This window comes from Zalophus californianus, chromosome 2 (assembly GCF_009762305.2).
Source record: "Zalophus californianus isolate mZalCal1 chromosome 2, mZalCal1.pri.v2, whole genome shotgun sequence".
NCBI lineage: Eukaryota > Metazoa > Chordata > Mammalia > Carnivora > Otariidae > Zalophus > Zalophus californianus.
This window is the reverse complement of record NC_045596.1, coordinates 186,573,944-186,590,672: the sequence shown is the minus strand read 5'-3', so window position 1 is coordinate 186,590,672 and position 16,729 is coordinate 186,573,944. Positions and strand designations below refer to the sequence as shown.

The 16,729-nt window shown below is 39.7% G+C and overlaps 1 protein-coding gene across 11 annotated transcripts in view; it reads right to left on the bottom strand.

Moving 5' to 3' along the window:
- Positions 1-16,729, bottom strand: part of SORBS2 (sorbin and SH3 domain containing 2) — a 183,436-nt gene that overhangs the window by 139,320 nt on the left and 27,387 nt on the right. The gene's annotated exons all lie outside the window — the stretch shown is intronic.

The following is a 16,729-nucleotide window of genomic DNA, read 5'->3' as shown; positions in this document are numbered from 1 at the left end:
ACAATGGCAGCAGGGGTTGGAATGATCTGGCTGGCATAAGCCAAGGAATGCAAGGATTTCTGGCATCCACCAGAAGCTAGGGAAAGGCAGGGAGGGGGTTCTTCCCTAGGTCTTTAGCCAAGGCATGGCCCTGCTGACGTCTTGATTTCAGACTTGTAGCCTCTGGAACGGTGAGACAATGTTTTTCTTTTGTTATAACCCCCCCCCCCAAAGTTGTTGCACTTTGTTATGGCAGCCCTAGAGTACAAATACAGTGACTAAAATGTATACTCTCAGCTTCTCCACTTTTGCAGTCCAAAGATGGAAACAATTTGTCCTGAAAGGGTAAGAGAACAAAGTAAATTTGCTTTTTGGGGGATAGATTTGGGTAGATTCCTCCATGATGAGTTAGATGAGTAACATATGGTAAAGTGGAGTCTAGGTAATATTTGGCCAGGGTGATTTCAGAAGAAGAGCCAAGGAGCTTGGGGAGTCATTGGCAGAAGCCATCCAACTAGCCCGGAGCAACAAGCATCAACATCCAGCAGTGGGGCCTTGCTATCCTATTTACCACAGGAGCGGAGTGGGGTGGAGAGCCAGGGAAAATTCCATGCAGGAGGCCTGGGGTGGATACATGGTGATGAGTGCATTCCCCGTGCCCCTGTGAAGTGTTAACAAGCAAGAGGCATCTCCTATAACAAGTAGGGACTCTCTGGGATGGCTGTAACTGAGAAGCAGCCCAAGGAAGGAGTTTTAGGACAAAGGTGGGGCTTAGTTTCCTCACAGTGTTCCTAAGACCCCCAAACATTCCATTGTGAAATAAGGCAGAGTAAAGAATTCCAAAATAATCACTCTGCAAGAGTGTTGTCTTGATAACCCTTTCACCTTCCTTGCTTCACTTCCTCTGATTTCCCCACTGGCTTCTCCTAAGTCAGTCAGTTTAAAGCAAGGGTATTCATGTAGAATCTCAGGACAGAAATTCTATTGGGAACACAACAGGCATGAATGTGAGGAGAGATCTGGGTATACTCATGTTCTTTGGTGTCCATCATTTTATTTCATTTACTTCACTAAGAAATCTTTTTGTTGAAATGCATGCATAGACTTCCTCCTGGCCTCGTCAGCCCCAAGCCTAGGCAGCCACGATTCCCCATGAGCACAGCGTACCTTCTGAAGAAATGCACCCAGATCAGAATGGTATATGAGTCTGTCCTATTCTGGCTCTAGAAGAGAAACATTACAGTAAATAGGTGGGTGGGATCAGCCTCACGATCACAATGCAACCAAAATAGCAGTGATATCAAACTTAGGAAAACTTAACTTTATCATTATATATACTTTTTTCTTCACAAGATTTGATACCTACTTCTCAGGGAAAAAAAAAAAACTGTGAAAAGGAAATTGTGCAAATACTTGCCATTATTTTTAGTTTGTTACATATCACAATTAGTCACCAAAATTAGATAGAAAAGGGTAAAACAGGACTGTTTTACCCAGGATTGGTCTTGGAGGAGGGGAGAAGAGGGCAGTGTGACTTTGGCAGCCCTGATTTGTTTTGCTGATTAACTTCTACTTTCCTTGTTTCTTTATTTAAAACAAACTTGCCCTAGCAAAGCTTCATTCCCACAGACCAGCATGTTAATGGAATAGAAGTGTGCTGTATAGCAAAGACCATAGTGTTAATGTATGTTATACCTGCTACCCCCATCTTTTCTTTGCTTCTCCAGTCCTTTCCAGATCTGCGTGGAGCAGGACAGGAGAGCAGGGAGACATATAGGGTAAGGGGGGGGGGGCAAACCCATTTCCTGCGTGATAAAGTCAGCTCTCCCAGAGTGCTCCCACCCTGTCCCCCACTTAGTGCTCTGCTATTTTCCTTCCACCCAAAGAAAAATTCATTATATAAGGAGACTCCTTTATGTCCCCCTCTTCAAAGAATCTTTCCTTGATCTGTACTCCAACTCAATCCTTTCTTTCTCTGTAGTTCAAATTTCTGTTGCCCAGACTCACTATTGAACATCACCTCTCAGGGACTTCTCCCTGCAGCCTGAAGGGGTGCAGTAGCTTATGAGACCATTTAAGCCTCTAAAATATGCTAACAGAAGTTGAATACATTCTTCTCTCTCAGATAAATTATAAGATATCTTAAGCGAGTCATTTGTTCATTTGTATTTCCTAAACAGAGAGTAGACGCTATGGGCAGGAGTTTCAGACCAGGTAGGAACTGAGGGATGTGGGGAGCTACTTGAGAGCTAGTGGGAACTTGTCAGGGGTCCTCATATCCCTTTAAGAGGTAGTTGTGTAATCAACTCATTTCAAGGGATAGTCCTGACTTCATGCTGGGAAGGAATACATGTTTCTGCAGATAAATCAATCCTCTAATAGCAATAAATAATCCATTTTGACATCCTAGATTTGCTTCAAATGAATCATAGTAAGCTATTTTTTCCCTTCTGGGAAGAATACTATTTGCAGATATCTGCAAATTGGGAGAGTTTGTTTCCTAAATGGAACTATTCTGACAAGAAGGAAGAAAAGGTGAACTGCACACACACACACACACACACACAACTCTCTCCGCCTCCTGCCCGACCCCAAATTCCCTCCAAGTCTTCATTCTCTTTAAATGACCTGCTTATAAATAATATCTGATAAAAATCTCACTAAAAATGCATCTGCTTTTATATTAAACTTTAGTTAAATCTCCATTCCTGGACTGTATCATTAAAGTATTTGAGTGTGTGTGTATACTTTTGTCCCTTTCATCTATAATGCATCAGAATAAATGGTTTATCCACAGATAACTAAAATTCTGTGTGTGTGCCTCAATGAAGTTCAGCTTATTTAACAATTGCAATTAGTAAATATCCTGGAAAATGTTTAGAATTTAATTTTTAATACGATCCTAATGTTGCTGAGTTCCCAGTAACACAATTATAGTATTTATTGCAGCCAACATTTACCATGCTTGACCGTGTGTCAAGCTCTTTTCCCTGAGCTCTGGTAATTTTCCCAGTAACACACAAGGTGGGGCTATGGACAGGTGCCAAATTACCCAGGTATAAGTGGTGGGACCCAGTCTCCTACCCAGGCAGCCTGGCCCCAGAATCAGTGCTCAGAGATAGTCTGAATTAAAAGTGATCCATTGTGACTGTCCTAACACTCCCCACCTCCCCCCCAAAAAAGAAAACTGACCTCCCAGTAGGACAAATAAACTCATGTAAATTCATGTACAGGAATGTAAGTTTCCTCACTTGATATAAAATATATTCCTTTTCTTCTAAGATTTAAAAAAAATAAAAGCGATCCACTGTAATAGTCCCAAAGAATTTGCCTTATCATGGTTTCTTGAATGCTTAAATACGAAGTCAGTGAAAAAGCAATCTCAATAAATTTTGTCATATCATCCTAAAAAAATCACCAACCTTCATGCAGGTGTTAGGGTTAGCAAGTATGAGCTTGTACTAAACTAGAAAACAAAACAAAAGTATGCTTTGCATCTAAGGCAACTCATAGGATTAAAACAAACAGCAAATGGATATTCTCATTTAAAAGTGAAAGGCCGCAGAATGTGCCACCCCAAAATATGACTGTAGGAGTTTAGGACATGCCACCCCAAATATACTGTATATTGGTTATCTGGGGCTGTAGGCACTTGGAAGAGCAAATGCAGGGAGAGGCTTTCTCTGAACTCCCCTCATCTGCCTTAAGGTAGATCCTCCAAAAGGAACTCAGTTGTCATAAATCCCCTCCTTGGAGTGTCATCAACCAGGGAGGACTAACTCTTGTCACCTGAGAGGATACTAGAAGTTGACACCACACACAGACAAATTTGTCACACACTGTTACATCTTTCATCTCTTCTTCCAAGGGCCCATTCATCTTTCCTAAAAATCATTTACTCTCCCCTTTCACTATGAAGGTAGACTTTAAGCCTGAATTCTAAGCCACCTCAAAGAGTTACTCATTTTTCTCTGGCTAGTTCCCATGTATATATGATGTATGCATGGTAATAAACTTCTGTTTTTCTCTTGTTAATCTCTCTTTTATACATGGGTCTTGACCCAGGGTAGAGGAAAAAATAACCCCCCCCCCAAAAAAAAAAGTCTTCCCTGGTCTGTGAGTGCCCTGGGACTATTAAGATAAAAGAAGTCTGCTCATGCGGGAACTGGTACACTGGAGGTTACTGAGCAGATCTTAGGACTCAGGAAAAAGTAGGAGGGGAGAATGTACTTTAAAGAGAGGTTGAAGCTGATGACATTCAATGTTTGTGAACTTTGACAGTCTGAAAGTGAGGCATCAGATGAAATACCTTTGACAAATGGAGCCAGTACTTGATTAGTCACAGTTACAAGGTAAATATGTACTCTGGGTGACAGTTAGTCCCCATCCATTCTCCAGAGTTGTCTTCTTCAGCCCAGAGCCACTCTTACACAACCCATGAAACCCAAGGGTAGCTCAAGACTACACTCCAGATTCATTCATCCGTGTTTGCCACCTACTTGCCCCACAACCACAGCAGAGTGATAAAGAAAAAGGCTCATTCACACAACAGCTCACTCTCGGCAATAACTTGGAATCAGAACTGATAGTCCGCATACAGGTAAACTGAAAGATTCCCCGAAAGAAAGCCTACTCTATTTGATCTAACTATACCATGCTTAGTGGCATAATTTCTCCCCTTGTTTCCATCACTAACAATTCTACTCTAAGTCAGCATGTTGAGTAAGGCATAAGAATGTCAAAGTTCTGGGTTGCTCTTAGCAACATCTATTAATCTGAGCTTCTGTCCTTCTTTACTAAAGAATAGTAGCCAAGGTAAGAATTGGCAACATTCATTGGCATTGAGATTGCCCACAGTTTCTCCCTTTTCATGATTATTTAAATACTTCAAAAGTACTGCTTCTTTCACTGTTTTTCAGGGCAAGACAGAAGGAGAGGTTGATTTTCCAATGATTGTTGTGACTTGGCATTTGTACTTAGAATTTCCACTGCTTTCAAGTTTCAGGTTTGCGGCTTAAAGGGGTTTGGTACAAAGAGCAGCAGCTGTCCAGCCCCAACTGCCTGCTCATGCCTGCTCCTGGACTGGAGGAGAGAGGGAGGTGGGGGAGGACAACAGGAATTATCAGGAGCCTGGGTCTCCTCTTTCTTCAATCAGTGTCAGGAATTTCCTCCTTTAGAATGTTTCCCTAGAATGGCTGTACTTTTTAGAGAGACCTGTGTTGACAATGCAGGTACAAAAGAAATGAGATTTTTTTTTTTTTAAAGTTGGGGATGGAAAGAGGAGGGGAATTCTATCCTTAAAACAAAACAAAACAAACAAAAACTTAAAACATTGTCTTTTCTAGAAGCAGATGGTCTATAAGACCCCTGGCAGTTTAGAGGTCCTATTTCTGAAGCATGGGTGGGAAGCTTAGGTGTATATGGTATCATCCCAGCATGGTAGAAGGTAGGATGCCTTTATGATGATTTGCATTTTACATAGAAGGGATGGCAGGTGGAAGGAATTAAAGGACTTTCCCATATATAATACAAAATCTCCACAAAATCAGGTTCCGTCTACAGTCTAAAGACCTAGACCTCCTGTTGAGCTCTGTGGTGAAATGGGGGAAAAATTTAATAATACAGTGAGGTTTCCTCTCAGTAAGCAAAGATTTTCACTGCCACTCACTTCTTTTACTCCAACCAGGAGGCAAAAAACACCGTGGCTTACTAGTTTAGAAGATCTAGTTTGCTAGTTGCTTAACAATCTCAGTGAAACTGCTTTACAAAATATAACACACTACGGGACAAAACACATTGAGAGAAAGAAGTTAGAGAATTAAGAAGGAATAGCAATAGAACATTTTTGTGATTTCCCTGTCTTTTCCAACGTCTGCCTACATTTCTGATTTAATCAAGGTGGCTTATGTGCAGCTTTGAGCAGACACATACACTTTGCTGACCCTAAAAGAACACATTATCCACATTTGAAGCAATTTTCGTGTAAATGATTGTGCTGTTAACCTCCAAGGGTCATTCAAATATTTTCTGAGAAATTGGCTGCTTTAAATTCTTTCTCAGAATGCCATGTGTTTCATTTTTGTGCAGAGGAGATGACAGGCTGGGCATTCCAACAGGAGTTTAGTTAATTTAACTAGTCCCTGTCAGGAGAAGTGAAGTGGTAGGACTCATAAGGCCAGTCCCAGCCCAGAGGCTCTCTTTCTTCCCTAATAGAAAAAGCAAAACATGCAGTGTGGTTTTGCAACTGGGCAAGTTTAGAAATATTTTTAAGCTTTCTGCTTTGCCAAGTGTTTCATAAAAAACTCTCTTCTTTCTATTTCATGCCAAAAAATGTTACACCATAAATATGTTTTCCCATATCTGGCTACATGTCCGGGATTTCTTCTTTTCTAAGAATAAATAATTGTTCTGGGTCATAAAAATGCCACTTGCTCTATCAGATTAAATATATCTTTATATAGAAAAGGCATTTGAAACATTCCACAGTGGGTCTAAGGAAGGATCCTTACTTAATATGATTTTGTTAAATTAATTTTGATTAAATATTTGGTCTTTGAGTTCTTTATGTGACTCTTAATGGAAAGTTCAGGCTTGTTTTATAACACTTCCAATTCTACTTTTTTTTTTTTCTCACTGCCCTCTTACCATTCCATTTTGCTAGAAAGCATTAAACAAGAATTAATTTCTGTCTTTGACCAAAATAATACCTTGGAAACAATACCAATGCTAGGAAACTCTCTGGGTTCTATTCTCTATCTGCATATTTAGCTGGGGTTAGAAGGGTTCAGCCGTCAATATTTCAAGAACTCTAGCATTAAAAAAGTGTGAACTTGCAAATTAGCTGTCAAGTTTAATAGAAAGTGAATAATGCCACCCAGAGCTGACTTGTTTCCATTTCTGGAGTCCTCTTGATTTTGGTGTTAGCTAAAGCACAAACAACATAGGAATGCTGAAGAGTAGCAATTCATATGGGTTGGCTTGGTATTTTCTTTTTTACCAGCTAAAAATGGTTATTATATTCACAGTTAGAAAACTGAATTAAATCATCTGAAAGTGGAGAAAATAGGACAAAACAACAACATGCTTGAAAAATCAGTAGTTGTACACCTAACATGTGATAAATATTTATAGAGAAATAAGTTGTACAGCATTAGCTCTCAAAAACCACTAATGACCTGGTGAAATACACTACAGATTTAAAGCTTCACATTGGACAATTTTGATACACGGTCATCTGTTACTGATATTTAACAAATCAGTAAATCTACTGTAAGTAAAAAGTATTCTAAGTTGATACATAATGTTATTGCTAGTTAGCTGGTTAATTTTTTAAAATCTCTGTGTGTTTGTTAGTGTGTGAAGGTGTGTGTGTGTGTGTGTGTGTGTGTGTGTGTGTGTGTTCGGGATGGGGGAGGGGCTATGGTTCTTTATAGATGGTTTCCTCTAAACTTTCTGGTTTATAAATCTTGGCCATTTTTCTTAAAATCTAAAAACCATAAGCACATACAGATGAGGACATGCAAACATTTCAGAAAGAACACAGGAAAATATTCTGAAAAGTTGGAAAGTTGCTTGAGAGTAAACCAAGATTCTCTTCAAAGATTAATGCTATACTGAGAAACTGAAGGATGGAAGATATAGTTTTGCTCATCTTCAACCCACTGTCATCCTGCCACAAATGGTACCAAATAAAATTTCCATCCTTATCCCATCTTCTCATCGCATGGCCCTTTTCTTTCCTCCTCATTCATGGGGAATTAGTTATTTATGTTTTGAAAATGTCAAGCATCTCAAAGCACTTACATTTTGTTGAACCAGGTCTCCCATGGTAAACGATAAAAACCAGCACAGTGAGCCTGCTTCCTATGAACGGCAAATCAGCATCGTGATGCACCCACGTCAGAAATAATACCCTCCATTTGCTGCAACTGGTTTAGTATCAGTGCTATAAAAAATAGATGACGGAAAACCGAAGCCTTTGACAGAAATACAAGTCTGCCGTGTGTGTGGCTTCTATGGAACTGGAACAGAGCGAAACAGTCTTAGTTATACAATGAACTCAGGCTGCACCTATGCTGGCCAAAATGCAAAATAAGCACCTCAGATCAGCTCTGAATGCATGAACTATTTTTTTTTTTTTTTGGCATAGAATTGGAGCAAAAGATTGTGTAGAGAAAGTCTAACTAAAAATTGCAAAATTAGGACCTGTGGTCTGTGCCTTGCTTGAATACAATGGTGTGAATACAAGAATTCTGACCATGACTGACATGAAGACATTAAAGAGACTATCATTTGGAAATTTTAACATTATGCAAGAGAGAACAACAGGAGTCAAGAAGGAAAAAGGCAGAGAGAGTAATAGAAATGCATGGAAAATACCTTTTGCCTCTCCCGTCCAGCCTTTAGAACCAGATGTTAAGCCTGAGATTTACCTTCCTCCTTACTTTTCATTATGCACCCTTTCTTTTGTGGCCCTGATTGGACACTGCACTAAAATCTACCCAAAGTAAACTCAAAATGTACTTTTGTTTTTGTTATCCGCTCTATTTCTGGTCCATTGGGTTGGACTAACTCAGCCCCAAATCATACACTGGCCAGCTTCAAGAGCAAATGTGAATGCTTGGTCTTAGCAGTGATTATGAAGATGCTTATCACCTCCCACCACACCTGGGCCTCGACTCCATCCTGGCTGTTGTTGGCTTGTCTTCTCTCCAATGCTTCAGGACTTCCATGCAGCCTCTAATCTCTCCAAGCTTGGAAGCCTTTCCCAATCCCCCCACTTGCCTTTCTCTGAAATTGGTATCTCAATTCCCTTTCATTACTTCTGATTTAACTTGCCCTACTGGCTTCTTTTCTCTGCTCATTCTTGGTGGAGATTATAGTCTCTGGTTCTCAGGGGCCAGCCCGTGCTCCAAGAACTTGGATGCGGAATTCAAAAAACCCTTGAGAATCTTATTTTTCAAACCTGTCAGTTGGCACTTCAGGGTTCTTCAGTTCCTAAAGCAAGCAGTGAATAAAAACAAAACAAAACCCACTGACCTTTGTAAAAGGAGTACCTCTACACATCAGGAGCCCTATCTGTGGGGAAGACTACTCGGCTTTGCATCTTGTTCTTACCATTGATTGGCCATTTAACCTTGCATACTGCAAAAGGGGAATAATAGTAGTATCTATTTTATAGGTTGCTCTTTCACTCACTCATCCGTTTGTTCATTCCTTCAGCAAATATTTATTGAGGGCCTCCCAGACAACAGGAATCCAGAAGAGTCCGGAACAGTCAAAGTCCATGCCCTCATGGAGTTTATATTCCACTGCTGTTTACTTTGAGGTTGAATAAGATAATCCACCTAAACTGTTCACCACAGTGCCACCGACATTGTAAATACTCAAGAATTGTTAGCCATTATTATGGTAACAATAAAATTTTAGCAGAAGTTGAAAAGTTGAAAAACATAAAGATATACCTGTTATAGTAAAAAAAAGGAAAGACAATATAGGGAAGTCAGGAAAGAGGAATACTTGCTAAAATCATTCATGAATCTGGCGTCAAGTAGATTCTCAGTGTTTCCTAATCATTGACCTGTGCTATTTGAGGTGGCGGTACAAATTGGGAACATGTATACATGAAGTGTTTACTTATGTGCACTGCCCAACACCACTCCACAGCTGCACAGCCCTCAGCACATGTCAGCGCCCTCCTTAACTCTTAAGAGGCACAGTGAGCATGGCCACCAGTGGCTGTGAGCCCTCTGGGCATGGGCAGCACCAGCTCCAGTTTCCTGAGAAAGGATCTCATTTACACCCATCTCTGAAAGCACCCTAGATCTGGACCACAGATCTCAAGATCGGACTGGTGGGTAAGACTAAGGTTTTGCACTGTTACTCTTTATTAGATACACTATCTTTTTTTTTAAGTTACCATATTTTTACAATAATTTCCATTTATTATATATTTTTGTAGCATCCGAGTGTGAGGAAGCTAGCTTGACAAGGTGCTGCTTAAAGGAGATTTATAGTTGATAAGTTATTTGACCTCACTGAATTTCAGCACAGCATGAAAACCTCAAGTATGTTGAGCTTACAGTCTCTTGCGTATCCACTAATCCCTGATATTGCTGTTGATTTTATAAAGATTGTTCAACCTGCTCCCTGACTGCTCTGTAGGATGATGAAGAATAGGACCAGTAATCCCTCAGCCAAGCAATGTCATACCAGGCTATAAGTCTTGTAATTCTTTATTCCCATTGTCTTTTACTCCTGAGGATGAAGACAGAGAGCTAAAAAGTGTGGTATGCAATGATTTATTGTCTCCTTTCAGTATATACACCGAGGCATTTAGAGCTCTGTTTCTTGGTCCCATAGTCTACTCTAGTACTTCGAGTCCCCTGTCTTCCTGCCACACATGCTATGTTAGTTGAATGGTTGGACAGGGCAAACTTGCTTCCTCGTATTTCTCTTTCTCCTTCTAATTCTTCTTCTCTCTGTCTTCTTCCTTTCTGTCTTCTTTTTCTTCACCCCCCCCCTTTTTTTATTATTCTGTCTTCCACTTTTGTTTCCTAAAAGTTCACCTGGCCGGATGCTATTACAATGATACAGTTCCACTATTTATGGGAGTGCGACGGTATCAGAACAGTAGACCCCACTGTCTAAATTATTGCATTCCTGTCTGATTTGGAAACACACTCATTCCATGCAGCCTTTTCCAAGGTCTTCAAGAATACCTGGTGGGTATTAGATCTAGTTTTCTGTATTACTCAATTAGCGTGTTACTCTAATCTCTAGTGTACTGTATTATATTTAGTAGAATACTTTTTAAAAAAGATTTATTTATTTATTTTGAGAGAGAGGTCACACATGAGCAGGGGGAGGGGCAGAGGAAGAGGGAGAGAGAGAATCTCTAGTGGACTGTGCACTGAGCGCAGAGCCTAATGCAGGGCTCGATCTCACGACCCTGAGATCATGACCTGAGGCAAACTCAAGAGTTGGGTGCTTAGCCAACTGAGCCACCCACATGCCCCAGTAGAATGCTATCTTAATACTTGGGGAGAATTTAAATTTAAATAATTACATAGGTAAAAAAAAACAAAGTAGCAAATTGGCATTTCCCTTTTTCGTTCACTTTAGCTGGTATATTTCATTTTTAAGCATATACTACCCCACCCCAACCGCCCCCCCAACCCCAACACACAACTTGGGCTGTTTGGTGAGGTCCTGTGATGAAAGCCTGTTTCATTGTTCTCTATGGTCACTATCTCTTGGCCACGACTCCTCCTGCCATTTTGGCTCTCCCTGAAAAGTGGGGCAGGCCCCGCTGTCCTAATTATGTCGTCCGTGTCATATCTTTGTTCTTCCCTCATCAGCAAAACCTCAACTATATCTTTCTACATTATAAACCATGGAAAAGACAACTAAGGGAGAAATCATAGAAGGAATAACAAAATGACAGAAACACAAGGGTAGAAACAGCAAGCGGCTTTTCATCAGGGGCGCCCTTAGGTAAGATTTACAGGAGAGAATGTTTTCTCTAGACTTAAGTGGCCTGAAATGTTATAGAAAGATGATTCCCTAGTGACCTAATTCAAACCCATTTAGTTTGTGAAAAGTCCTCCACGGACGTTACCCTAGGCCATGTCTTCAGGGTTGTTTTTCAGAAGCATGATAGATTTCTGGGGATCCAGGGGGTCTCTTTTATCTGATCAGTTGCTTAGGTGGGAATGCAGATTGTGACTATAGGCTGGACAGGCTACAACAAGCTAAGTTCATCCTGGGTTGATGTACGCTAAGGAAAGCCCAGGAAAATATTCCTGTGTGGAGTTAGGCCCTGTAAGAAAGCACCACATTTCGAGGAGGTTTTCTTCCCCCATCAACCAGACTGTCCTCTGAACTGTTCCTTCCTTCTCGTAGGCTTTAAGCTATAAACAAGAGATGCATCTTTTTTGTGATGCAGAAATTCGAATTTAGTTGCATATGTTTGAATGTGAGCTCAAACAAGCTTCCAGTAATCTGATTAGAAAGGACTAGAGGGTACTACTAGTTCATGGGGTATGTTTAAGGGTGCCTGACTTCTCTTGGTTAGAGCCCCACAGGAGAGGAAACACTGTCCTCTTTCAAGGACAGCTAGAAGTTCAAATTCCAGGACTGGGCCATCACCGGTCCCTTCCTGGTTCCCACGGTGGCCCCAGACAGGTGCTTCAGACCCACAGGTGATCAGGGCAATGGCTTTTCCTTTCCGTCTCTCAGCATGCACTGCCCTGTGCCTGCAGGGGGGAAGGATGTGGTGTTTGCTGCCTCCTGGACCAGATACCTCCCTCTGATCCCCTCAACATATTGTGGAAAGACTCTGTGTTGTAGTGGACTGATCCTGGATGCTGAGAGTCACACAAACCCAGGCTAGACTCCCTGCTCTGCCACTCACTAGACATGTGACTTTGAGCAAGTTCTTAACCCTTCTGAAGCCATTCCACATTTTAAATGTAAAAGATGATATAAAGCATCATTTTAAGTGTCAACTATATTGTCAAATATAAAATTCTGCTTAATTCAATCACTATTGAATTGTGGGTTTAAATTTGCTCATAATTACAGCAATGCTTTCTCTTCCCCACTGGAAAATATCAAGAACTTAGAGCACACATGCATTCAGAATCTGTACCCCTCAAGTCATATATTTAAAAAGAATCTCACAATTCAATAACATTGTATCACCTGTCATAAGAGTTAAGATAATCAGCATGTTCTGTTTTAGTCATACAGCACAATGGAAAGCTCTAGGAGTCAATCAGTGGCTGCTGTGGAGTCCCCAAATTTGGTTTTCACCAGAGTTTATTGTAAGTCGGTACCCTTTTTGCATATGGAAAATAAATGAACTAATTCCAGAGTAACAAACAAGCATCACTTTCAACCACATTTCCTACTGTGTTGCTCATTTGAGAATTAAATGCTCCCTCTTGGTGTAGTGAGTAGTGCTAAAGAGCAATAGGGAAATTGAATGAGAAAATGTGGCTCTTTGTTTTTTGGCTTTTATTTGGATTTTGAAACTTGGGGAGAAAATATAAGCTACTTAGGGGCATGTATTCTTTCCTACTTAGGAGCACTTATTCTTTCCTCTCTTTCTTCTTTTGATACAGTTACTTTCTCTTCTTCTTGACCTTATGTGGGTGTTGAAATTCAAATCACATGAACAAATAATCAAAAATTCCCATTAATGTATTGCATTTCAAGGGATGCAAAAAATTTACAACAGTTTCTGTCTCAAAAAGTTTATAGCCTTGTTTGGGGGAGACAAAACATACCCTGTGAAAAGTTTATGATAGAAGATTTAAACAAAGATGCAAACAAATCACAGATGAATTGTTATATAACATGGGCACTTAATTACTAATGAATGCTATTAGCTCCAAGTACTATATGCATTTGGAAAAGAGAGAAATCCATGAGCTTTTCAGTGAAGATTGAGGTGGAGAGTAGGGGAAAAATGAACGCTATGAAGAGAAAGTGGCGCAGTCTGGATGTAGGAAGTAGTGCTGAGATGCAGAGATGGGGAAGACCAAGGACAACCTGAAATGAGACAAGCCCAGGAAAAAGTGAGATGAACAGAAAGCCAGTGATCATCTTTGACATTCTGCTAAATTGGGTGGCAAAGGAGCAAGGAATAGGCATCCTTAGGCAAAGTCAATCTCTGCTCAAGCTTAAGGAAGATAGATTGAGGGCTGTGAGGGGAAGGAGAGGCAGCTGCCCAGCTGTCCTCAGAAGCTGAGGTGTTCTGAATGGTGTAGATACGTATTGACCACAACAGAGAGAGAGAGAGAGAGAGAGAGAGAGAGAGAGAGAGTGTGTGTGTGTGTGTGTGTGTGTGTGTGTGTGTGTGTGTGTCCACATGTACGCATGCGCGTAAGCTGATGGGAGGTCTAAGAGCAGAGAGAATACAGAACGACAGGAAACCAAGGAAAGATGCCTGACATTCCCCAGCAGAAGCTTAGGCACAGAAGCAATTGGAACAGGTCCAAGATGCTTTGGAGAAGGGTTTTTTCTAGAGTCAGTACCTATTTGTTAAATATGAATTTAAGGAACAAATATTGTAATGGTTAGAATTTAATATATCCATCTACTGCAAGACTTTTAAAAGAGTATGTTCAGCTCCATCACCCCTTTTTAATAAATGGAAAATAACTTCCATCAAAATCATGCCAATAGAAAGCAATGATATGCTGAGCACACGTCCTTTTCACAAAGAATTCAGATATAATGAGTGGAAAATTGCCTTAAAGAAAAGATTGAAGGAAGTGACAACTTAATTAAACCCAGCTACTGGTCCCATTTTATATTTGTCTTTCCAAACTGCAGTGAATTCTGACCTATTTAGCCATGACAAAATATATATTCTGAATAATCTGTATCCCTTTTGAGGTAATTAATGGATATTTATCAGACACGAAAACATTGCATGTCTCTTATTCATAATATTTGATCTTTAAGTTAGCATTAATATGCTACATTTAAAATACCAGGAGAAACCTCAGCCACATATATAAAGCAGCTACTGAGATGAAAGGCATTCCACAAGGGGGCTACTGATCTCAGAACCAGTTAACACAGCCATGAGTATTTTATGGGTTGCTACAGCACATTAGCCACAAACAATTTCCATCCCAGGAAGTACACTTACTGCAGCTACTGGTGCATAATAAATATTTGATCCTCATTAGACCTAATGGATGAATCTTAATTCTGTATCCACTCTGCTTTTGTAGGACATTGACACATAAATTTAAAAGAAAGTTTTGGGGGTGTGGGTATAGAACTAAAGCCATTTTAACACCACTAACATTTTTCATTTCTCTAAGTAATTTGATGATAAATTTTCTGGAAGTCTCTTTTAAAAGACAGGTTATAGTATGAACACACACAGAGACAGATCATCGGGAGAATTATAAAATGCACAAGGATTCAATATGATGTACTTTGTAATAAGAAAATCTTAAATTTCATTTGTTTATTTTAATTCATGAAGGAGTTCAAGGTAAAATGTAGTTTCTAAAACCTTAATCTGACAAATTTTATTTGGAGTACTGAATTGGAATTTGACAGATTCAAGTCTGTTTTTAAAGATTATTTATAAAAATACTCTTCTCAGATAAGGTAAAAAGGATAACAATTTCATTTGGCAGAATTAAGAAATAATTAACGTCTTGTGCATTCTTTACTTTTTTCCCAGAGAGAGAGAAAGCATGGAGGGGAGGGAAAAAGAGAGAATCTAAAGCAGGCTCCTTACCCAGTGCGGAGCCCAGTCTGGTGCTTGATCTCACAACCCTGAGATCATGACCTGAGCCACAGTCAGGAGTTGGGCACATAAGCAACTGAGCCAGCCAGGTGTCCCTTCTTCACTTTCAACAGTATAACTTGTATCCTCTTAGAAGGCAGAAATATTTAGTCAGCATTGTCCATAAGACATATATGTAACTTAAATACTTTCAAATGAAGTAAAAAAAGTTAAATTCTATCATGATTTCCTATTGTTTTAAAATCATGGCACCATTGGATCTGAGTTTCTGAAATTATTCACCTATCTTTTAAAAAATTTACCTTTGAGAAGTATATCTCCATGTATAATTACACAACCTATTAAGATACACTGACATATTACACATTAGAATCATGTAGCTCTGTATTTTTACCAAATGTGTAAAGTTGGCCAGTGTCTGTAACCTATAACCCTCAAATTCTAGTGGGTGCAACACAAGGAAATTGTATACCAGTGTAGGTTAATGGAGCGTGGGGGTGAGAATTGGGGTGGGGGGGAGGCTTCTGTTCCAAGCATTAATTTGGGAACAGACCTAGTAAGTCATCATGGTTAGCCCACTCCCTTGGTCTTTCAAGCGATCATGTTCCTTTCCCTTTGTGATCGACAGTTTTGCTTCCCATAGCAATCATGTCTAGTTTGTGGGAAAGATTTGATTAGTATCACTTGTATATTTGCCTTAACATAGGGAAAAGTCACTGCCACCTGGAATGAGACTACAGATTCCCCTATCCTTAGACTGTATCAGAATTATGCTCCTTTAAAGCATTTGAAGGGAAAGTCACAAGAAAATAATAGGCACCAGAAATCACAGATGTGAGGACTCTGACATGTAAGACAGTTTCTTAGTTATAAAACACACAACTTGAAATTTGGTATAAACATCAGATCCTGAATTATGCTAGCCACATTTTTACTGGCAGACAATTAGCAAAGGAGACAGAACAACAAAAACAGTCATAGAGCTTAGAAATAGCAACAAGTTAAAAAAACCCAGATTTGACTATCAAGCAGGGGCTGCTAGAGCATCCATTAACTCAGATCACAAGAGCTTTTTTAAAGGTCTCATTTTGCCCTTCTTACCATTCAATAAAAACCATGGTAGAACACACCATCATTTTGGACTAAAAACAATCATATTCATTCTTTCAAGACCTTTCCTTCTAATTATATATAAAGAAGGCAATGGCTTCTCATTTCTCATATCTCATATGAAGTAAAAATCTTCTGTTTGTTCATCTCACTTATTCTGATCTCCTACCCAGTCACACTGATTAAAAGAACACATTTAACTTTGAATGTTAGAAAACAGATCTGAAGTAAATACCAGTGTATTATCTGGTAATACACTGATTAAATGTAAAACAAAAAACAACAAAAAAATTAAAGTCCCAGATTTTTTATAAATGTTATGTTTTAAAGCAGCCATAAAATCAAGGCAACTTAATGTAA